Source organism: Poecile atricapillus, chromosome 2 (assembly GCF_030490865.1).
Source record: "Poecile atricapillus isolate bPoeAtr1 chromosome 2, bPoeAtr1.hap1, whole genome shotgun sequence".
In the NCBI taxonomy this organism is placed as follows: domain Eukaryota; kingdom Metazoa; phylum Chordata; class Aves; order Passeriformes; family Paridae; genus Poecile; species Poecile atricapillus.
Window position 1 is genome coordinate 120463701 of NC_081250.1, and position 23714 is coordinate 120487414.

The 23714-nt window shown below is 40.6% G+C and overlaps 1 protein-coding gene across 8 annotated transcripts in view; it reads left to right on the forward strand.

Moving 5' to 3' along the window:
• SULF1 (sulfatase 1) overlaps positions 1-23714 on the forward strand; it is a 185656-nt gene that overhangs the window by 51688 nt on the left and 110254 nt on the right. For 3 of the 8 annotated variants that reach the window (XM_058833282.1, XM_058833281.1, XM_058833273.1), the window contains exons 4-5: positions 10061-10342; positions 11557-11649. The exons of 2 other annotated variants lie outside the window; for them this stretch is intronic. The gene's annotated coding sequence lies outside the window, so the exon portion shown is untranslated. Of the gene's footprint in view, positions 1-10048; positions 10343-11556; positions 11650-23714 lie in introns of those variants that run through there. 3 more of the 8 variants (XM_058833275.1, XM_058833279.1, XM_058833277.1) reach the window with 3 other exon arrangements.

A 23714-nucleotide genomic window follows, 5' to 3' on the forward strand; every position in this document is an offset into this window, starting at 1 on the left:
GATTTCACATCAGCACAAGACAGGCAGGGATTGAGATCTGCAATTAGGTTTTTTTTGGGCATGTCTTTATTTATTAGTTCTGTGACACAGTTATTGATCAGCCATCACATTGCTACTTATATTTCAGGCACTGCTGTCTTAAAACTTAGCTGTGGATTGGTTTGTGTGAAAGGAATTTTTGTAGAAGGGTAAGCATGATTTATTTCAGTGAAATGATCTGTCTACTTGGTCCCACTGCAGGGAGAGGCTGTAAAAGTACGGGGCTTAGTCAGGCTGTCAACCGCTTCTGGAAAAAATACAGGTTAAAAGCCTTCTTCTATTGCTCAGGGACTCTCAACTAATAGGAAAAATCTTAAATGTAATAAAGCATGGTGTGTATATGTACATATATATATTTACATATATATAAAATATAGCTTCTTTTTCTTCTGAGAAAGTTCAGGTAGACCACTTTACCACCTATGAAGCAAAGTCATGAAAGCACACAGTTGGTATAATCAGGTTTAAAAACCCTTATAAGTGGGTTTAAAAACCTCTGTATTCATTTATCTGGAAAATACCATCTTGGCTTTCTTGAGAACCAAAGATGTCCTCAAAAGGGCACTCTTTGGCAGAATACACCTCCAGCAAAAGCAAAGGTTATTTATGGAGTTCCTGTGTCAGGCTATCTCTCTGACAGGAAAGGTCAGCTTCCTCGTGTCTCAAACAAGCATGGCAGAGACTCTAACCTCAAAGTCTATCATTATAAGGAAATCAAGCTCAGCTCCACTGAAATTTTATTGTTGATGAGAGTGGTTTAAATAGCATCTGGGCTAAAACCTAAAAATAATGCATGTTATCTGAAGATTGCCTCTCGAGATAATTCAGCATCTCAGGGACAGGTCTCATATCCTGTAGCAGGACAACTGCTCATCAGTAGAACACTTTCTGTCCCTAGTGCCATCCCAGAGTAGGTGGCCATTGTAAAGTGTCTCCAGTTTGACTCATCTTGAGTTTGTGTGAGTTCTAAAATTTGATTTTAAGATCACCTTGATTTATTTATTTTATCTATTTAGATGAGATGAAGGAAGGAAGATGAAGGAAGGTGAATTTTATTTTTTCTCTCCTTTGGCTCAATGGTTCTGTGCCTTCTTTTGTGTCAGCACCAACATTTTCATAGCTTTGTGGTCTGATTAAACCTGAGTAAAATTTAGCCACTGAAAAAACCACCAAAGTGGTGGGCTAATGTTTACACAAAGGACTCAGCAAGAACAAGAACCTTGTGAGCAGAGCGAGGGAAAAGGATGGATTGTTCCTTCCAGAGGTTTTTGCTGGATGTGAACCTGTCCTTGGAAGCTGTGCCACCTGCAGTTGGGGTATAGCTCCTAGCCACCTCTGTGGAGCCAATTGTTGGACTGTACTTCAAACAACAGCCCTTACTACAGTTCTTTTGCAAATTCTGATTTTCCAGTGACTCCCTGATAGCATCCAGTTTGAAGAAAATGTTAGAAAGGCCTTGGATTTATTAAAATGCAGATTAAGAACAAGTTTCGAAACTAGTTGCAAAATGGCATTTCTGTCCTTTTTTTAGAACTATGTGTACAGCCTTGGGAAGAGAATGAGCCAACTATAAAAAATATTCTGAATCCCTTAGGATAGTACAGAAGAATGAAGAGGTCTGCCTTTTACATTAGTCTCACCAACCACATTCTACCTTCCTACTCATCGATACCAGAATGAAGAAGAAAAATATTTATCCCTCCCTTCAACCGAATATGGAATTCAAATAAAAACAAAGTAAACCAGCCAGGCAAATAGCACAACTTCCTGCTCCAGTCCCTCTAAAATTCAACTTTACTGACATAAGCTTGGAAAAGATTCAGTGCCCTAAATTACCACTGAGAGTAAATAATAATTACATTTGCCATGACAGGAGATTTTGGGTAAGTGTCAGCCTAAGGACAGCAGATGAGACTATCTGTTGGGAGTTTTCCTTTGCTGCTGTAGTTTTCATGCATAGTTGTCCATGCTTAGTTTTGCATGGACAGGGAAAGCCAAAGGAGGCCTGAAGAGGTACTCAGGCCCATGGTGGCATGAGAAGCAGATAGTGCTTTTCCAGCCAGAATTCCATTCTTTTTCAGTCCTGACCCTTTCCTCTCCCCTGTGTCCCTTGCCCTTTAGTGCTCACAGTCTGGGAATTGCCATGGGACTGTCTAGGAGAGAATATGTGGCTGCTGTGCTAAAGGGCAGTGGAGGAGAGTGGTGGGTACTGAGAGAGAAAAGGGGAAGCCATGAGGATGAAGAACAAGATCCTCCTGTGCCACAGTTGAAGAGAAAGTACAGAGAGGAACAGACCAACAAAAGGGTCACAATCTCACAGCCTTTCAGAAATGCCATGTCCAGCAGGCTCTGCAGTCCAATGCTGATTTTTTTTTCAAATTCCAACTTTTGTGAAAAACTCCTTGAGGTGGATCAAGGATGGATGTTCCCCTAGGACCTTTTCCTAGCCCCTCCAAACTTTTTCTCTGGAGATCTTTCAACTCCTGCCAATCAACTTGAATGCCCTCAGCCTCTTTTGCTTTCTGAAATTTGACTAATACCTTCTTGTTCTACAAAGTACCATGCCTTTTTCCTTCCTTCCTCCCCTAAATCCTTCTGCAATTGGTACAATATTGAATTTTGCCTATCCTTTCAAGAACAGAATTGCAACTAGTCAATACAGTTGAATAACTTGCTGTTCATTGGGAACCTTAGATGTTACCACTCACTCTGCCCAATCTAGCTCTGCCTGGAAAGAAATGAGAACTCTCTTTCCATTAGCATTGAACACCCTCAGCAACACCAATACAGGACCCACACCTGCTATAAGGATTTTTATGCATCTTGAATGATTGTTCTGACCTGCCAAGTAATCATAATGTCTTCCAGCAACTCACCACCCCACATTAACTCTTCTCTCTTGGCCTTTCTCAATATTACATTTCAGTTTTCACTCTGTCCTCACTTTTTCAGTTTTCTCTACAATTAATTTTGTTTCTTTTCTCTTTTTTTCCCTTTTTTCTTTTTCTGACACAGGATATGAGGCATAGATGTTTTCAGGAGGTGAATTAGAGGTTTTGGCAGTAGAGTGAGGAACTTACGGGATTTTGGCACCTACAAAAAAAATGGCAAGTGGCTTGGGTTGGTAGAATAGGCATGGTAACTTCTTTTTCCTTTTTTTTTTCTTTTCTTAGAGTAGCTACATTTGAATTGTTATCTATAGGTCATGTTTCTAAATATACTGGTTTATTATGGTTTTATTTTGCTTTCAATCTATGATATCTCTAATTTAGGTCCAGTAAGAGTTTAGATATAGAATTATACACACATGTAAATATGTATATTTTACATACATATATATTTAATTATATTAATCAACATTACCTATACATGCCTACACATACTTTTGTGGCATTTAAGTCACTCCCATGAGGAGGAGAAGATAATAGCTACGCCCAAGACAACTCTAAGAAAACTTGACTCCAGAAAGTGTATTCTCCATGCAATGAATACTGCTTTATTACTCTTTTGGTGACATAAAACTCAATTATGATTTTAGTTCATGCTTACCTTAGGCATTATGACTATGTCATGATTTATGAACCAAGAGGGCCTTGAATGAGTCTGCCAGCTATTACGGCTGCATTACCCTACTTGTTTATTTGTATGTCCTTACATGAGATGCCAATTTCTTTGAGGTCAACTGTCTTAGCAGGTGTAACTCTGAAGTTAATTATATGTGAGGCAAGCTAAGCATCTTTTGGCCTCTTTTCTCAGTGAGAATAGAAGAAGTGAGACTGAAAGGTCCCTGCTACTATACGAAGATTTCTGTACACAGAGGTATAGCTGGTCCTGCAATGAGTCTCCTCTTTCTGCTCCCAAACATTCTCATCATGGTGTCTAAGATGAGATCACAAAAGGGTTAAATGAAATGTTTTCCTAAATTGTTATGGGATTTGCAGATACTTTGTTGTTACAAAAATAAAAGGGCTACAGGGGCTGTTGCTTCCTTGGGTTTCTAGGAAAAAAATGAATCTGTATGTTAAACTATGTGTATTCCCACGCTCTGTCCAGAGCAACATCATGAACATAGTTGTTTTTTTAGGCAAGTGGTACCTTGATTATGTGCAATATTAGAAGCATGCTCAAAGGGAGAAGAGTAATATTAAACATTCATAATTAAAGTTTTCCTGATTTTGGTGAGTTTAATGTGAAGTCATCAAAATCCTTCATTCTTTGCTATTGCGATTTTTTCAGGCTGAAAGTTTTGAGTAGGAGCAAAGATGATAATTATGTAAGAGGGAGGGACTTAAAGATGACCACTGGTCATCACTTTACTAATAATTAACATTAAAAGCTATGAGATATTCTGGCTTCTAAATTTTTGGCATTTTTTCAATTTTTGTTAAGTATTGGATGGTTTACCTCAGAATTTTTCAGTAATGAAATTGAACTCTGTCCAAAAATGTGAAGTCAGCACAAGTTCTGAGAGCACGTTGCTCTCTGAGTTCTCACACTTTTAAAGCCTGATAGACTCCATGTACTCTCTCTCCTTGGTGTATTCCCTACTGCTGAGAATGGGATCACCTACCTTGTGCAGACTGGTTAAATCTGTTGATTTTCCTGCCTATATTTGCCCCTATTTTCCAGCTGTCTGGTGTGTTGAGCTCTTCCCAGACTCAGTGATCACTTGTTTACTGTGCTGGAGTTGAAACTCTTGGCCAGCTGGCAGCTGAGAAGGGAAGAACCACAGCTTCTTGGTGCATTAAATCGTCATACTAGGCTCTAGCTTGGAAAAACTTTTGCTGGCTTTATTTTCTTTTTCCCTAAGAATGACATGACAAATATACTGGGTTTTCATTTGTTGGGTTTTTTTGGTCTTCTTTATTTAATACTGGGATACTGAAAAAAAAAAAAAAAAAAAAAAAAGGTTGAGCTATGACAAATTTAATCAGCTCTTCTGCTAGGGTAAGGCATGTGCCTTTTTATTGCAGTGTATTTATTGTTTGGTAGTGAATTACTATGCAACCACTAATGAGGGAGTTACCTTAGAAGAAATGGTAACCAAAAAGAATCAGTATTTTGAGAGGGGGTGTAAGTGAAGAAACACAAACTTAGGACTGACAATTATCTCAACCATTAATCTTCTTCTGGAGGCGAGTGATAGTGATGACAACCATCTGACAAATTGTAAAGCCCTGTGATGAATTGAGTCAATTATGATCTTTTGTCTGTCTCACCTGCACTCTATCCTCTGTTCTGGTTACCCCTCAGGGGAACTATTTTTAGTATTGCAAACCTAAGACAAATTGTAGCTGGGTATAACTTCCATACCATCTGATTCCATTGCAGGGAAGATGGAGCAGGGCTGAAGAGCTTCCTTAAAAAATTGAAGAAGTCTAGACTTCCATTCCACAAGAGCTATGCACAGGCAGGTAATCCTGATTCTGGAACTGTGCCCTTAATGCATTTCTAAAGCTGTCATTTTGTAGCTAGCACATGTATGGTTTGATACTGCGAGAGTACATGTATAGGCCCATGCACATTTCCCCAGAAAATAAGGAGGTTGTTCTGGGATACCTGGATTAACATCTACACTTCTAGGATACAGAATTCTGCATTTTTGTGTGTGCTGAATGTAACTCATTATATTCCTCAATAATTTTTGTACAATAACCCTATTGTGTTTTTACACAGAATAATAATTTTTTGAATATTTTGTTCAGGTGAATGGGTTTGAGCAGGCACAGTGAGAAGAAAGCTACCCAGTGGGTATATGGTTGCATGTCCTAGAAGTTATTTATTTCTTCTCTGTCTGGCCAGGTTTCTGATTTTTAGCTATGCCACTCTGAATTTGGTAGATGAGTTTTGAGAGCCCACTGAAGAAATTTAGACAACTGTAAGGAAGGGGTGCCTGACTCCCGAGTCTTCCATGGCACTGGGCTTTCAGCATGGAGGAAACTCTTCCAAACCACTGTGTTTCAGGAATTTAGGTGACTCCAGGCTAAGAAACAGTTGAGCAGAGTTTTGCACAGAATATAGCTTAGGATTGAGCTCACAAATTTTACATGAGCCTATGTCTGACTTTGGAATGCCCACATATGGAGAAAAAGAAAATTATCTGCTGGCTTCACTAGAAGCTGCTGTATACTCAATACTTTTGATCAGACCTTTTTTACTAAGGTTCCTGAACATGGATTTATAAGCCAAGCTCTAAAAATCTTGGCTGAAGTTCTTAAAAGGAATTCATCTCTCTTTTACTACCCACCATGAGGCCCCAAAACTGCCAATGGTTAAATTCTTTAAGAAAGAAAGAGCAGCTGTGCCACACTAAGTCATGGGTACCCTAGGCTTGGGACTCTCCAGCAGTGGAAAGTACTGGATGCCTGGGGTAAAGTGTAAGAATAGGACAAGCACAGAATATTTGTCCAGGATCCACTCCAGGTGATTCAGGGATTCCCTGTACCAGAATCCCTGGTACCAGAAGCTATATATTTGTATTTAATTGCTGTGAGTAATTTTTTTTTCTCTCCATTAACTTGTCCAAACACTTGAGTACATGTCATTTTTATCCCCACTGCATCCTGCAGCAAGTAGCTCCAAGGTTTCACTGTGCTCCACATGAAGAAGCATGTCCTCCTGTGCTTCTTGGAACCTCCTGTTTTCTGGGATCTTTAGAAAGGAACATTGGTTCTTAATTATTTAGCTTTTCTTTGCAATTCAGGATTCCAAAGGCTTTTTTATTATATCTCATTATCGATGAGATATCATTGAAACTCAACAGAAGCATGAGTATATTTCAAGTTAGAATTTAACAGTAAACTTGTCTGTGGATTTATAGTCATGTTCTAGAACCTCTTCTGTTCCTATATAAACTCTACTGAAATAATTGAATCCAGGGTAGACATAAAATTATTCAAGGAAATAAAAAGTCATCTTCCATTCATACTGGCAGGAAAGATAGACTGAGATTGCTGAAGGAGTAATGAAAAATTCCCTTAAATTACTTTTGAGAGCTGAAAATGCCAGAGTTGAGAATTACATGAGGTTCTTGAGCAGAGGTGCACATGTGTGACTGTGTGCATATGTTCACACTGGCACACAAAACTGCCAAGCCCGTCTGTGCTGGAGGAAAGGTGGTGAGTTAAAGTCTAGGCAGCACAGAGGGAACCTCAGTGCCCTGGCTTAAAGATGCTGTTGGCTACCATGGAAACAAATTGGAACTACTATGTGAGGGACATGTTATCTGTGGGAACAAAACAGGAGTGACTATTTCTCGATATTACAATTACCTACAATTAATCTTGCATATTAGGATTGTCTACAGCTATTTGCATAAAGCATTATTCACTTTGCTTATGTGAGTGGGTGCAGCCTGACCTTAGCAAGGGTTCAAGGGTTTGACAGTCAACTTGAGAACCTGTTTTATGATGCATAATTTTAACAGCATTTTGGGTATGGCTCTTCCAGTGCAGCTTTCATTTCAGCCTTTAAAACCTAAACTCTTTGCAGATGGCAGTGTGCATAGAGGAGAAGTGGTGGAAAAATCTGTTATAAGCTGTCACAGCAAACTAAATCTGGCTGTAGTCACACAAGTAGCAGTTAAATTACCCCGCAACATCAGCAGTAGCTTTTAAGTGAAAACATGATCATGCGTGATGTTTGAGGGCTATTACTGACCTTGGTTATAGGGATGAAAATTTGTATTTCAAGTCATTGCAGAGTCTCTGAAGAGAAATGTGGGGATGTGTGCATCTCTGTATCCAAAACACTAAATTAGTGGACCTTTTCAACATGTCCATTTTATAGTATTGTGACTTGACAGGTATCAGCAGAGGCATCTCTCCTTACACAGGCATAAAAAACCAACAGATCTGGGCCTGTGCATCACATAAATGCTCAGTAAGTTGTTTATGGACATTTATACTCAGATATAATACACAACATTGGGTAAGCATATACACATCACAACATAAAATAATTGTATGCACCTAACTGCAATTCATGTTGGTTAGAGGTTGAACCCTGATGAATTTGGCTCTCATGTGACCAATAAAAAATAGAGTATCTGTGAGGTGAGCTGCATTTTAGAAAATGAGTCAGTACACAGGATGATACAGCACAATTTGAGGGGGATTTTGATATTCCACATCTTCGATCACTGTAGATTTTTAATGCAGTTACTATACGATACTGGTAAGAAATACAGCTAAAGAAAATGCAAATGAGCTCAATAAATTCTCCAGGGTTTTTTAAGTATGTAAGGTTATCCAGCCTGTTTACAGACCACAGTCTGCTAGAATGAAACAAAATCAAACCAAGCCCTTGCCCTGAAGATATAATTGGCAATGTTAAGAATCTTACAATACCCCAGGGACAGTAGTTGCATCTCTACTTCACCACATATTATTGTTGAAAATATTATTCAGCTGTTTATTTATCTGGAATTAGCAGATTAGGGTGTAGTGTTTTAGTAGATACCAAACATCTGTGATAGCAGTTTTAGAATAATAGGCTGAAACAGGTCATCACTTTGGGGAAGAATTTAGGCAAATACAGTTGTGACTACAGTTTTTTCTTTTATTTTCCAGGTCAGCTTTGCTAACAGCTAGCTGGGCTCAGACCCCAGCTCTTGAATCTCACATTTTATTAAGTATTCACTTTGCCACTAGTCTTTCAGAAACAGCCTTGTGTAAGGTATTAAAGAACGAGTAAGCCAAGTCAACATTTCAAGACTCTCATATGGCTTTCATATAGCTAGGCAGAGTGTGTCTTTTCACAATTGCAAACCTTTCTTCAAGCTGGATGTTAACACTTTCAGAGTAACTTTTAATGCCAAAACAACATCCTTCCCTTTCAGTTCAAAGAAAACACAACATCTGTCATAATGTGAAATGTAGATTTAATGCAAGTGTCAAGTCAGGCACTTGGTAATGAGGTAAAAACCCTTGAGATTTTAAGTCTCTCTTCCATGCTATCCTATTACAGGGAGGGGAAAGGAAAGAACTGTTTCTTTGGCACTTAGCAGCTTTTCTGTGTCCCTTATCTATCCTTCCCGGACATCTTCTGTAAATTAGTGGATTTTTCCTGGCAGCGTCCCTGCGAGGGAGGAAGGTGTGATAATGTTTGCTTTGTGGCAGAGGGAAACTGAGGTACGGACTAGACACAGTCCAGACTTGCCGCGGCAGTGCCCGGAGCCCCCAGCCCGGGGGAAGGGCAGCGCTCCCGCAGCTGCGGCTGCATCCCGCAGGACACTGTGGCGGTGGCGGAAGAGGGTGGGAAGGGGGGAAGCAACAGGCTGGTGGCAGCTTCCCGGCCGAGGGGCGGCAGCCGGGGCCGCCGAGCGCGGCCGGAGCTCTCACAGCAGCGCCGCGGGAGCCGAGCGGCCGCTGCAGCAGCCGAGGGCGGGCGAGCAGCGTGTGCCGCTGGGCTACCGAGCCCGGGGAACAGGGCTGCCCACCCCGCGTCCCTGCAGGCGCGGGCTCGGGGGAAGGACTCGCAGATATCTGTGTGCAGAAGCAGAAATATTTGCTCTTCGGATATCCCCTCTTCTCTCAGCCTCCCCCCCCGCCGCGGTTTTCCTCTAGCCTGTCTCCGCAGTTCTCCCAGGAAGGCTGGTAGCAGCCACGGGGTAGCCGCGGCACGGTAAGGAGCTGGGATTTCGGGATGCAGATGTCACATCGCCGTGCAAACGACTCCCGCAGTAGCACTTTATCGGGATTTCGAACTGCATCTTTTATCTCTTTTAGAAAAGCGTCTCTCGGAGGAGATTGCCCTCAATAGACCCGCCATAAAAACATTTTAGTATTGCTCTAGTGCTTCTGTGCATCCCACTGCGAAGGGGTCCCAGTGGTCCCTTGGGAATACAAGGAGTTGTGAGAAGTTACACAACTGGCCACCAGACTAATCCACTCCCTCTACCTTCCCGCGAGTACCTCCCCCTTCTGCTCTTTTCTTCAATAGCAGCCCTTTCTCAAAATCTCAGGTTACTTTGCTAAAGAGTTCTCAGCCTTATAGTTTCTGCCCTTGTCTCTGCCTCCAGCTCCTTAAGAGCCACCCAGCCCCAGCGATTGGATTGGGCAGCCCGTCTTGACACACCACTGTGCTGAGTGCTTGAGGACGTGTTTCAACAGATGGTTGGGGTTAGTGTGTGTCATCACACTCGAGTGGGGATTAGGGGAGAGAGGCAGCCTTGCTGGAGCTGTGTGGTCTTCCCCAAGTGTGAGCTGCAAGCAAAAGAAGAAATACCTAGCTCTGGGGGAGAAACGGGAAGAATCGTTTCCAGCAGCTCAGAGGGAAAAATAAAACCCCACACTTTGTTCAGGTAAAGTAAAAGGCACCTCATGCCGCTCTCTCTCTCTCTCTCTCCCTCTCTCCCTCTCTCCTTTTTTTCTTCACGGTTTTCAGAGGAATGCTAGCACAGCACACTTGTCAAAGCCAGTTGCTGCTGCCTTATCAATGCTGCTATTGTACGGCTGACAGATAACAGCGAGCACAGCCTGATGCTTGGCCGTCTTCATAGAGCTAACACTCTTAACGCCGCTGAGGTCACGCTTTCGGAGGTGTAGATCGGAAAATGTCCCCTGGAGCGGTGCATCCCAGCGCGGCGGGCGCCTGCCGCGCTCCCCCCGCGGGCACGGCGCTCCGCTGGGCGCACACGTGCGCGCCCGCCGCGGCGCGGGGAGGCGGCGGCCGGGCACCGGGAGCGCTGCGCCTGCCGAGCCGCCGCGCTCAGCCCTGGAAACTGCCAGCTCGGCTGCGAGGAGGAGCCGCGGCAGAGTACCTCCTAGGTTTAGAGCAGGATGCTTCAGCAGCGTGCAGCTCGTCTGGGGCTCAGCTGGGAGGCAAAGCAGACTGTTTAGAAAGCGCGTTTGAGATGTCTGTAAAGTTTGAGGATTACTTTATAGAGACCTGCCTGGGCTCCTGGTAATCGGCATCGAGATGGTTTGGCTTACACATGGGCATAAAGTTAAGAGAAAATCAGGAAAGTAGGGAAAGGCAGGGTACAATGCAATGCTGCTCTTGCAGCTGCAGCAGAGCAGATGGATGTAATTCATTTGCAGATCTGTTTGTGAAAGTTTTACAAGTCATTGAAAACTAAGTAGCATCACTATAATGGATCATTAAAGACTTGATATATTTATAGATACTAAACTAGCGATCTGAAGTGTTAATTAGAAGTAGGCAGAAATTTATGTTTAGGAAGGAAGAGGGGCAGAAATATAATTAGAAATTAGTTATGGAAGTACTCTGCTATCATTTTCATTTAATTCCGCTATTAAGTTCATTGATGTCTGGAGCGTGGGAAGCCCAGCAAATTAACCAAATCAGAAATGTTATCACTAATTACAGTATGTTAGCTTATCAGAAAAAATGTTTTCATTGTTTTATTCTAAATTATCTAGATGGAGAAATTAGAGGATGGATTATTTTTTCTTATATTTGGTTTGGGGTTGTTTACTTAAAAAATTGCTGTATATATATGCTGTTTTCCTGTGCAGAGTAACAAAATTATTTGCTTCTTTTGCACCATAACAGATCTTCACAGTAACTGTCACATACCTCTGGTGCTTATGAATTATTGGCCTCCTACTTGTGAAAGAAATCTAACACTGTCCTCACCAGTTACAGGTGAGATATTCTATATATATAATACTGGATATAATGTGTTCTGAAATAAGATCTGTTTAGTAGGCTGAGCAAGGGGATTTATAGCTGGTGCTTTGTGATTTTGGTATTCAACTGTGTAATGATGCCCATAAACCCATGTTTCATGTTGCACATATATTTTTGCCTCAGACCAACTTTTTTGTTAACTTTTTTCTTTGAACAGATTATTTGGCCTCTTTACAGGTTGTTCTCAGCTTGTATTTTCAAACACACTCTTTAGTATGAATGTGTCCTCAGAAGCCATGCACAGCAATTTGAAACAGAGAATTAGTTAAATCCCAAAAATCACTGCACAACTAGACCAAGATTTATGTGAATAAATTTGACCATTTTGGTTTTTTCTCTGTCTGCACTTTCTCATTGTAAAAAGTGATGGAAACTTTTACAAGCTTAAAATGAAAAACAAAACCAAAGGAAAACCTCATTATAGCTCCACGTTAAATTCTTGTATATTGGATTTCTCCTCTTTCTCCCAGTGTGTCCTGTGAGAAGCTGAATACGCCAGGTTCAGCACACAAAGGTTCAGACTTCCAGCAAAGTGAAGATGCAGCACTGCAAGCTGCAGAGCCTGCTGCTGTCACTGCCTAACAAACCTATCCCTCCCTCTTTGTGGTATCATTGGATCACAGATGTGAAGATCTATAGGAAACCATATTTTTTTAAGAAAGTGCATAGCTAAATACACATGCCCAACTTGTTATTGTTTTACTAGGGGGAAAAAACCCAAACTAGTTTCTCTAGCACTGCCAGAAAATTGTGCTGAGAAACTAGGAACAGCAAATCATGTTTTTCCTTCCTTCATAATGATGGGGCTGTTTAAAAGACAATGCCCACGGGGCAGTCCAGCTTCTTGTCAAAATGTAATCTACTGTTCCAGATGGTAAACATTCAAAGACATATTTATGGTGACTTCTACATACCTCCCTTTGACATTGGCTTTTTTTTTTCCCTGAGAGCACTTGTGCTGGGTACACACATGAAGTTCCCATTAGCATCCTAGCAGCTGTAAAAGTGTTCAGAGCTTGCAAAGATGTTCCTCACAGTGAGATAAAAATAATCTTAGGAAAAGATCTGAGACAGTACAAGTTCCGTGATATGCTCAAGGTAAAAAATTCCAGAGGTACAAAAAAATCCATAAACTGCTGCATGAAAGCTGTAACACATTTTTGTTGCGGCTAATTCATCTTTGCTTGATATGGAATGCTGAACATACCAGGCATGTCTGTACTATCAACTCTGTTTGTGATGTGAGGCAACCTGCACTGCACAAAAGCTGGTGTGTTTCTTTTTCCCCCAGCTAGTGAAGATTAGGTGGGATATTTACTGTCTTTATAGAGTTTTCAAAGTGTCACCCTGTTTTTTTTTCTCTCACTGCTCTGAGCAGTTAGGTAGAGCACAAGAAAATGTTTTCTAGCCAGAATGTGTTCTGCCCTTAATTGTCTTAATTATGTGTCAGTTTATTGCTTGTCAGGGGCTTCGTCTTCTTAGCACTTTGTAATCGAGGTGGGTGAGCTTGTTACGTCACAATATGCTACTTCAGTTTCTGCTTCTTGGCATGTCTTCTTGGCCTTTCATTGATTTTTGTCTCTGTTTCAGAGGAAAAAAAATTAATTATGATTGGTGTAATTTACATTAAAAAAAAAAACTTGGTGAATTTCCAAATGGCATGTAAATGCACCTTCAAAAAGTAGGCTAAATTAGAGGTCATTAAAAAAAAAAATGCATATAGAAATCCAGAAGTATCCTAGAGATTGCAAGTAACAGTGTGAAAATCATTGTAACTGCTCTTATTCCAGTCAGGAACTGATAAAAACAGTTAATTTAAAATGTTGTGATGCTGGGGACAGTGTTCCTAAATGTGCAAGCCATTATAAAACCCACACTCAGTTGACTTTAGACAACTATAGAAAAAAAATATTTTTAAATATTTGCAAATTCTGTTCTGGCTAGAAACACTTTATTGCAGACTATTTTGACAGTTTGTAGGATTTTTATCTAGCTTTGTTTAACTTACATCCTGCACTTGATATTATATATATATATATATATATATATATATATATATATATGACCAAATGTTCATGCAAGATCAAGATTTTGAGCCTTGTATAATGTCAGGGCCCATTCTCACACTGAGGAGGCAGGACACTTACTGCAGATGTCATGGGAGTCATGGGTTCCATGATTTCCTTAGCTTTAGAAAGAGCTTTGAGGGATTTGTGCTTGAGTGGGAAGGCAGACTGATGTGATAACAATTGAGAAAGCTCCTTTCTGAGCGCCTTGAGAGCTGCAGTGTTCAACAGAGAACGAGGGTCCCGTGACAACTCTGCGGTGACACAGAAAGAATCCAATTAGTGGCCACTCCTGCTGTTGATACTAGATCTCTCCTAAAACATTTCCACCATTACCACCCCCATTGTAATCCCATCCACGACACTGATAATGGGATCAAGAGTGTCTTTTCAGAATGCCTGTTTAAATTTTAACTGCCATCTTTGGAGATATTGAGGATATTAAACCAGAAGGCGCTGAATTGCACATCTCACAAGAGAGCTTTGTGATACCGTAAGACACAGTGGTCTTCCTAACAATTTCCTAACGCCTCCACCACAGGTAGAGCTGCATTAAGTGGGCTGCAGATGAAGTAGAGGGGCTGTATGTACATAGTGAATAATCCACTGAGTGGTGGCTCACTACAGTTACCTGTAGACCTTGTCCCTGAGCAGTTACATGGGTAGAAAGCAGCAGTCCGAGAGAGTGGGAAGGGGTACAGCCCCCTGTGCTGTGCCCTAGTAGTGGCAGCAAGTCATCCTGTTTCTCCCTTTAAAAAGCCTTAAGTCATCTCTCTGCCTTTCCAGCTGAATCAGAAGCATAATATTCTCTCCTGCCCCCCTCAGATTTTTTTTGTCTTCCACTTTTCTTGCTCCAACACCAATTCATCATTTCCATATGATCAGAATGCAGCACCTCCATTGTTATTCTTACCAAGAAGGGCAAGTTTAACGCTGTCATGTGCTTGGAGAGGATGCTGTAAAGTGGAAAGGCTCAAGGCTCTGAGCAGTGTCACCTCGGAATGCAGCACAGTAATTAATAAATTAATGGCCAAACCAGACTCTTTTTAGCTGAATTATTTTAACAGTAGTTTCAGTTATGTCAGTAGACTGCTTTTGAGACCCCTGCAAGATCTTTGTTTAGCATTGCTTGTTCATCCTCAAAAGTTGTTAACTGGTGAGAGTAAGTCCATTTTAATTTTAGATGTCTTAAGAATTTTATTTTCTGAGAAAATTAATACTTGTTTCATCTTATGGTTTATGCATGCAGCAAATTTAGTGTCAGTGATTTTCCCAGAACTTTAGTTCCCACTTTCAGAATCTGCTGAAATGTTGGTAAGCCTTTTTTACTGTCTGTGCTCTATTAATCCTGGAGCTCTGAACTTTCCCAGTCATAACCATCACCAGCAGTTTGGTTATACTGAAAAGTTTTTTGTAATAGTTGACCTTTACACTCAAGATTTTATCATGATTTCCCTTTTTTTTTTATTTCTTTTGCAGCAAAAATTAACATACAATTAAATATAAGCTTGCACTATAGTATTTAAATCTGCAAATTTGGTAGTATTGCTGGGATATATGCAGGAAGACTTCTAGATGTGGAACTGTGCTATAGAAATCCAGGCTGTAGGTCAGTGGTGGACTATCCATAGAATCCTTCATGGAGTTTCTATATGGAAATAAAAGACTAGAAAGTCAGTGATGTTGCATTCTAAAAAAAATCTGCTCCTGGTTTGAATGTAATTATGGCACTGCATGCTGCCATTTCTCTATGATGTGACTCTAGCCCATCTTAGCAAGGAGAGGAGCTGCTTGACAGCAGCTGTATTTTTGTGGTGCTTCACAGGAGGTGAACACTGTTTGGAAGGCCCACAGAGAAGATGGGGAAGCTTTTGGCAGTAGAGTTCTGGAGAATAAATGTAACAGGGAGCTGAACACAGGGGATTGTTTTTCTCAAAAGCATCTATTAAAACCAAATAGTGGTCTGTTCCAGTATTGTAATTGCAATGTGCCAAGATGTTCGTTATTCTACCATGTGCACTGTTTTGTCTGTTTTCACTTAAAAAAGAAAAATATGTTGCCAAGCCTGTAAATGTCTGAAAAACTGCCAGCTCTCCTGACTTTTATCAGTAGTCTGAAGATATTTAGCCTTCTTTGTAAAGCTTCAAGTGTAAGAGTCAAGATATAACGTGAGAAGTTCAGATCTCTGCTTTCTGGTTTTTTAAACCTAATCCTCCTGCTTGCTGAGACAGCTGGTTTGCATGCAGCTCCAGAAACACGAAGGAAACACAGAAATCCCAAATCTCCCTATGTAAATGCATGCAGGCTGTGTGAACAAGGTGGGTTTGTGCATGTCGTGCCTAGCAATTAAAACAACCCAACTTTTTTTCCTGAGGTTTAGTGTAATCAGTTCCCCCTGAAATTTCTGATCGGTCGTCTGATAACTCCCATTTTGTTAAAGAGGTTTTATTGCAACAGAGGGTGAGGTTTCTTGACTCCTCTCAGACAGCAGAATAGCTTGCTGCCCTGGAGAAACCCATCCTTGATCCTCCCATCCTCTGCCTCCAGCAGTGTGTTCCCATCTCCTCTCCTTGTGCCAGGTTTGGCTCTTGGCTCACCTCCTGGAGTGCTGAATGAACTCATCAGAGCACTGGGAAGCTCTGTTGGCTGCCTGCCTACTGAGCTGGTTCATCTCAGCAAGTGGACAGTGGGTCCACATGGAACAATGAATGTGGTTGGAGCTGGTGCCTTGGGGTGAGGAGGGGAAACAGAAGTCCATCCCTTTAGGGGACTGTGAGCTGTAAGATACTCAGCTACCTGGTGACACCTTCTCAACCCACACACTGGGGCGCTGTGTGTGTGTCTACAGTAGAAGTGTGATAACAGACGTGTGCGACTGTGCCAGTGTCACCAGGAGCAGAAGGCTAAATGTGCACTTTTAATGAAAGCCTATCCCTTTTTATTTAGAGAATGGCTGCAGTGTTGCTCAGAATATGGAAAGTCCTCTCTTACCATTTCTGACTCTCTAACCCAACAACTAGGCTTTGGAGAGAAGCTAATAAGCAGTATGGAGAGAAAAGAAACAGAAATGCCTGCTCAGCTGCTGCTTTAAAAAGGTGAATGAGATTCTGAGGGTGTGATCCAGCCTGCATAGCCAAGGTGCCCCTTGGGTCCTAAATACTTATACAGCAGCTACCTAAAGGCATATTCTCTCTCTGATCAATGAAGAGTCTCCCTGAAGAACTCCAGGCACTGCAGTTAGGAAAAAAGGATTTCCTTTTGTAAGGCTTCAAAGGCACCTGCCTCCTTCCATGTGTAGGGATGAAGCTCACTTGCTTTGCAAAGATTAAGGAGCTTAAGCTGGAAGAACTTGATATCATCCTGAGTTTCTTGGTTAGATGAGCAATGCCATGGATAAACACTGTATTTGAACAGCTGTGATGTAATTCCTACACAGCTCTTTTAGGTGTCTCCTATACTTTCCACAGAAGAATGCATGAAGCAGGTCTTTCATTTGAACCCTGGAGGTATGATTCACTTGAAGAGACTAGGATACTTAGATTAAATGTAATTTTGCTACTGACTGTAGAAATGGAACACTGCACTCCTCCGAAGTGTCACCTGTTTTTTTGCTGGGTTATGCTGGCAAAAAAAAGAAAAAAAAAATAGTGAATGTAAATTATATAGGTTACAGAAAAATGTTTTTAAAATCACCCAGTGCTGTTATTTAAAGAATTTTTCAAAGGCCTGTGGGATAAATAAAACTTAGGGGAATCAGAGATCGTGGTGGTGGTGGTGCCTACAAGCAGTCAAATCACAATGAAGAATAGTGGATGATCTTAGAGGATTATGATGTTGGAAAAAGAATAAAAGAAAGAGAGAAAAGTAAAAAATTCAGGACCCGTGTTTCTGGATCTACCTATGCTAAATCTTTTGAGGATTATCTCCATGACTTGACTGCTTAGGGGCATGCCAGTCACAAATTAGAGAACAGTAGTGCAATAATAAGCTGAGCATCTTGTGAATAACCAACACAGGATGCCTTTTTACTACCACTTTATTTTTTTCTCCAAGAACTGCAAAATTGCTAAGAATCATAGATTTTAGAATAATATCTAAATTTTTGGTATTTGGATTTTGGTAACTTTGTGACAATAAAGAATTCTGCATTAATCCAAACTTTGTAGGAATATTGAGCAAAGGTTCCTTTGGTGTCATTCCCTGCTATTTTATTTTAGCTATAACATCTGAAATCTTGAATGTGTCTTTAATAAAACTCATGTCAATTTACCTTGTTGTTACCTCTAATACATCTAGGGACAATTTATGAACTCAGACTGCAACACTATCTGCTTGGCCACCAGGAGGTGGTAGGATTTAGGGAGACAACTACCACAATTAGACCAATAAAAATGTTCTCCAGTGAACACAAGTGGCATGAGCACAAATATCTTTCAGGAATTCCAGTATTTTCTTTTGTCTCTGTATTGTAGGAGGTTGATATTTTTTATACCACTGTAAACTTCAGTCCATTGCCAATATATAAGGCTTACAGAGGAAAGCTTCCTATGCTCTACTGCTCTGCAGCTCAACTCCTAAGTGAAAAAGGCCATTGAATTTGGGTTTTGTTTTCTTTCTGCTTGGTATGGAGAATTCCTTTAAAGCAGAGATCCTCTGAAGTGAGGAAGGACAAAATGAAGAGACTTTGAGGTATGCATAATCAGGGGTCACCAGAGTCCTCAAAAAAATAGCAGTTCAACATAGGAAGATGTACAGCTACAGACACATATTGAAAGAGGTACACCAGTTTTCAGATATTTTTTCCATCCTTTGCAGCTCATGTCGTTTTGTTTTTCAATAAGTTGCTCTGCGAACATTTTCTCCCCACAAATTTTGCACAGTTTTGCACATTGTCAATTTGTGAAGGGTTTGAGATGTAATATAACCATGTCTCAAGAAAAAGGTCTGTGTTACAGCTATTTGTTTTGGTCTTGGGTACCATGGATATCTATAGCACAAAGAGCACATCTATCAAATCCTGTGAAACCTTTAGAGAGGATAATAGTTGCCAACATGCAAAGTGGTCTGCAAAAGCCAGATAAAACATAGCTGCATGGCTAAGTAGAACTGATGTATGTGCTGTCTTGGACAAGTGACATTTTGCAACTGTATCTTGATATTGTGTATTTTGAGGACCCTGTCTGCCTTGTTTGTAAGGCTGGGGAATTCACTGCTCTTTCTGGTAGCTACAGAGCATTTGCAGTGTGAAAATATCATGTGTACTTTGTGTATTCCTCCTTTTACATGCGGTGTAAGAATCCTTAGTAGTTAAGAAATCCAGAGGGTTATTGGAGAGAATCATTTGCTGAGGAGCTTGAATCTGTGTTGAGGGAATTCTGCAATCATATTCATATGCCTATCACACTGCTTTTGGGTACTGGTTCAAGGCTGCCTTGAATAAAGCTGTTTCCTACATACTGTGTATAGTTTAATGAGGTCATCAATATGGGCATCAGCAGCTCGAGTTCAGATGAGTGATGCTGCTGCTGTGACCTGCTTCACTCCTCTGCTGGAGATTACTCATGCACACACCTTGGGAGCCCCAGGGCAACACACAGTGCAGAGCAAATTTTCATTTCCCACAAGAATATTTGCCCTTCAGTCACAGACCATTCAGATAACAACAGTAATTCAACCATTCTGCATTTGCTGCAGTATCACAGCTCAGTACTGAAGCCTGAACTGTGACACTTCCATGTGCTATCATGACAGTGGAGGAGAGGCTGTGTTGAATCTGGTAGCTATTTGAACTGGTTTGTTTTAGTCTCCAGCCACCAGTGGCTGCCAGAGTTGCTATGTTTCCCTGCTTAAAGTAGAAGAATATGCTGGGCTTTTCAGTTCAGAATTGATCTCAGTAATGCATGTATTTATGAGTCTGGGTTTTTGAAGTCATACCCAACTGTCAAACAACTCATCTCTAAAAAAAGTGTTGCAGTTATTTTGGATGAGAACCTAACACAGGGAGGCAGAGCAGATCTAAAATGCCTCACCCATCTCTTCCAGACACCTTGCTGAGTCACATCTGGTATGAAATGAGGAGTCTCAGTCCTTATCTTCAAAGCTTTGTGTGGGCCACTTTCATTGTTTGAAGAAGCTTTTTTCCCCACTTCATGAATTGCCAACATATGCAGTTAATAGGAACAGTGATAGTGAACAATGAAGGATGAAAATTGAGGTGGGCAAGAAAGTGCCATGCTGACACTACAGGGCAAGAGAGACTAGGGAACTTCTAAAATAGACAGAGTAGGAGTCTGAATCATGACTAACAGATATCCCAAAGGAAGGCAGACCAGATTTGGTGATTGGAGGTTGGAAAGAAAATATATTCTTTTTCTCTCTCTCAGTAGCATTTCTGTGTGTTTGTTGCACATATCTGTTGATCCATTCACATATCAGTCTGCTCAAAGGTATACTTATCTGTTCTTCCAGGTGAAATCCTGAATGTGGCACTAACCATATATTATATTCTGTTGTCCAGTAACTATAGTTGCTATAATGGACAGGGGAGGTGAGAATGTCAAAGCAGAGCTATTTTGTTTTCCAAGCAGTTCTGTTTTGTAGTGCTTGAAAAAATTATTTCTTCATTAGAAGCTTCATATAAAACAAAAATTTTCCACTTTGGTAAAGCCACATGTGCCTTGGTAACTGTTCATCTTAGAGTACACATACATGGAAGTACACAGGGTGGATGACAACCTTGCATACCACTGATTATATAATTTGCTGAGGCTAAAGAGATTATTTCTCTTTTCTCTTTCTTATGCATCCTTCATACTTTTCCCAGTTTTGTGTACAGTTTCCATTTACACTTTTACCTTTTGATAAAAAGATACTTTAAGATCTTGTGTACAATCCTGTCAGGAAACTGCTTTAAATGAAAGTGTGGAATGATGTGGAATAGTTCTAATGAAAGCCAAAAGGATGTGAACTTAATCTTTTTCATAGGAAGTTTTGTTCTGTTCCATCCTGTGCCCTGCTTAAACACATTGGCCTTTTTTGACCTTTTCCTTGATGAAGGTTAAGTGGGAAATATCTTGGCTGCAGCCTTTCCAGCTTAACCAGAAATACTTTCCACAGCTCATGTTTGCTTTCCCTGTTATGGCCATTCACCTTTCCTGAATCAAAATTGTTAAACTGGATTTTCAGAGAGAAATTAATAGCTTGTGGCATTGACGATGAAGTGTCAAGCCTTCTTCTTTCATGTTTCCAGCTCTATTTTGCTAGTGATGATTTTGTCAGTTCTCTTGCTAGAGATTAACAAATCTTGGGAAAAAATCTGTTTGGTTAATGGGTTCCTTCCAAGCATCTTCTTTATTGTCATTAAGAACAAATGAATAGAATTGCTGCATTTGCAATTTATTGAATGCATTGCTTCTGCAAAAATCTAGAAATATTGCTATGTTTTCCATTTCTGTCTGGGCATCTTTTGTGCTTACTGCCACACACAGAGTGAGACAGAATGCTCTTGGCTAGATCCTAGGGGATCTCAGTCCTTGGTGTGCTCACTCCAAGAAACTTTTTCAATCATTCTGTAAAAAATTTTCTGAGAGCAGAAACCGTGTCCTCAGGACATCACTGCTTTTAATGGAAAGGCAGTCATATTCTTCAGGTACCACAGTCCTGAGAGGAGAAGAACTAGGTTTGAAGCTCTCTCCTACCATCAGTCTCAGTAGCAACCTTTGTAGAATTTTGAAGTTTGGGATGTCTCCATTTGTTATGCCACATCAAATTCTGTTCCATGGAGCTTTGTTATGAGACGTACAATAATGTGCAGAGATAGTGCAAAACCTGACTGTGTAGTGCAGGGAAAGAATTAGCCAATCTTCACACTCAAATTTCATTTTGGCTTAGTTCTCAATATAAGTTTTGCTCTCACAAAGCACAGTTGTATGATTAGCACTATCCATAAATCTTCTGAATGGGGATGGTCAAGTCGATTCTTTATCCCTCTGTCAAGAACAAGGAAAGTCAACCTTTCCTGTGAAGATACTCTCAGCCAGGCCCTTCATATATCTATTAAACATTTCATATGCTTGCAGAATGAACACTGGGAGATTCTGATTGGAAAGGACCTTGGGAGGTCTCAGGTGGTGCTAAAACCAGGCTATGAGATCAGATACAGTTGCTCAGGACTCTATCCTGTTTGATCTTGAAAATCCCCAGAGTGCACAGTGTCTCAGGGAAGAAGTGTGCTTTGATTTATATCCAGTTTGACTTTATTTTGTTTCAGGTTATGCCCATTATCTCTTGTATTCCTGCCATGCACTGCTGACTTCTGACAGAGCCTGGCTCTCTCTCTTTATGACCTAATTGCAGGAACTGGGCAGCTGCTCTGAAGCCCCTCCCATGTCCAACTAATCTCCAGGAGGAACAACCCCAGGTTCTCACGGCAGGGCAAATCCTCCATCCCTAAAACATCTTGATAACCCTCAACACGTCTTGCTCCAGTTCATCACAGCTGGTTTTGTACTGTAGGCACAAAAATTCAGCATAGGTGCCATTTAATGAGCTCTGAGCAAAGGGGCTTCATGTCTGTCCTTGCTGAATGCCATTAGGATCCTGATGCACATTGTTCCAGCCTACCTAGGTCCTTCTATCAGCCCTGTCTTGAGGAGATTCATTGCTATCTCCAATTCAGTGTCATTCTCTAACTTGATGACTGTTGCTTATCTTGCTTGAAGCACTTGTCCTCAACTTGTTGTTTTCATTATCTTAATTGAAATTAAATTTTATTCTTGATTTTCATCCTGACTTCTCAGTGTCTTTGAGTAAATTGGATATTTATAAAAAGTAGTGTACTGAAGCAATTCATTCCAGCTTATAGTTTGTTTGTGATACATGCAGTTGTTCTTAGCTCACCTTTAAATAGATCTTCCAGTCACAGTGAACTGCAGGAGAAATATATTTCTCTAAAATACATTCACATGAGAAGGTTCTCTTCCTGTTTTTTGTCAGGTCTTTAAGATCTCCTCCAAGGAGTACCTCAAATTCAGTGGTTTGCTGTTCAGTCCAGCTGAACAAAGTTGAGGACTACTACTTGAAACATATAAACTAAAACTATGCAATATTTTTACTTTGCGTTTGGGCTGTATTTTCAGTATGGATTTTTTATTGCCTTCTACAGAAGTTTTGGGAGACCTTAAACAAACTTTTTGAGTCCTAAAATAGGTCCATTTCAAGCAATGGCACCCCACAGTCTGGAACCATTATTATCATTGATACTTGTGGTATTATTTTCCTTGAATATCTTGCTGCTTTACAGCAATGCTGTCTTCCCTCATCTTCACATGGCTGGAACTTCTTCCCATAATTTATTGTCAATTCTCCATAGTGGTGCTTCTTATATGTCTCTGAACTGACAATTATAACAATCTAACTTTAGTTCAATATGCATATCCTATTGATGCATGTACTGTCCTTATGACTTTATTTTAAAATTCTGTTTGTAGCCAGATAAAGAGTTAACCAACAGAACTAAAATTTATCAACTTAAAACATACAAAGTCCAAACCACCCTAGTTTAGAGAATATTTGGTGCAATTTTAGCCTGATTTCTACCTGAGTTTTCTCAGATCTGCCCCCTTAAAAAGCCTCCTGCTTGGAGCTTAGATACTTTGTGAATAGCACTGAACATTCAATTTATTCAATGCCAGACATTTAATTAGGAGCAGTACTAACCTCTGGTAATATTCTAGGAAACACAATTTCAAGTTATATCCCAGTACAGATGGAAGACAAAATATAAGAGCCACTTTTTTGTGTGAGAACTTGTAAGAGAAGATCAACTGTTGACCCATCCATTCTGCAAGCGATGTGACCACCTGTGCCATTCATCCAATTCTCGAATATCTACAATGGAATACATGTTTCCTGAAGCTCAGTTCACATGAGAGCCGTCTTTGTCAGAGTTTCACA